Consider the following 838-nt stretch of genomic DNA (forward strand, 5'->3'; position numbering starts at 1 on the left):
TAGCAGTCAAGTGCCTTAGGCACTATGCTACCAGAGGTCCCACCACTAATAGAGGCCCTTTCAATTTCAGAAGTGTCTCAGGACAGTGAATGATATGGTCACCTTAGCCATTCGACTCTTCTGGTGAACCCTAGACCACGTGGCTGGCAGTCACACCACAACTTTGTGACACCCCTCCCCCTGCATGTAACAGCCATCTCACCAAGAAGCTTGCCCTGTTGGAACTGCTCCTCCAGAATACTGCTGATTTTTGCATTCTTTTTCCTTTTGTCGTATTTTTCTGAATTTTCTTCGATCGTTTTTTGTTTAAAATCTTTTCCTCCTCAGGAGTCAGTTTGACGCCCTTCTTGCATCCCAGGGACAGTGCATAGTGGGACTCGTACCACTGATGGTATGGGGTTCTGTCAATTAGCACAATGTAGTTCTTCACCAGGGTCTTGGTACAGACCAGATCATTGTTGGATGCATTGTAGACAACATCAATGATCCTTGTTTTACAAGTACAACACTCAGAGCCCCAGAAGAAGTTCCCCACATCCAGCCTTAGGGCCCGATACTTCTAGTTGCCTCCTCTGACGCAAACTGTGTGTATGCGGCGGGAGCCAGTCTTAGTGTTGGCAGCCAGGTGTCCCAGCTCATACTTCCACTTCTTGTGATAGGGCTTTCTCTTGCCCCTTGTCTTGCGGCGCTTGTGCCAGTTGTCCTGGGAGATGCCCGTCACTAGGCACTGGCTGGAAAGAGAGAGAATTAATAAGATTGAAGACAAATACCTGAATACTTCTTTGGAAAAGGATCAATCAGAAAAAAAATCAAAACAAAATGAAGAAAGCCTAAGGTT

The 838-nt window shown here is 46.5% G+C and overlaps 1 pseudogene; it reads right to left on the reverse strand.

Moving 5' to 3' along the window:
• Nucleotides 1-202: 202 nt before the first annotated feature.
• On the reverse strand, nucleotides 203-731 carry LOC103213571 (annotated as a pseudogene).
• Nucleotides 732-838: the final 107 nt, after the last annotated feature.

Source organism: Orycteropus afer, unplaced genomic scaffold, assembly GCF_000298275.1.
Source record: "Orycteropus afer afer isolate SDZICR_OR568_19922 unplaced genomic scaffold, OryAfe1.0 scaffold08833, whole genome shotgun sequence".
Lineage (NCBI taxonomy): Eukaryota > Metazoa > Chordata > Mammalia > Tubulidentata > Orycteropodidae > Orycteropus > Orycteropus afer.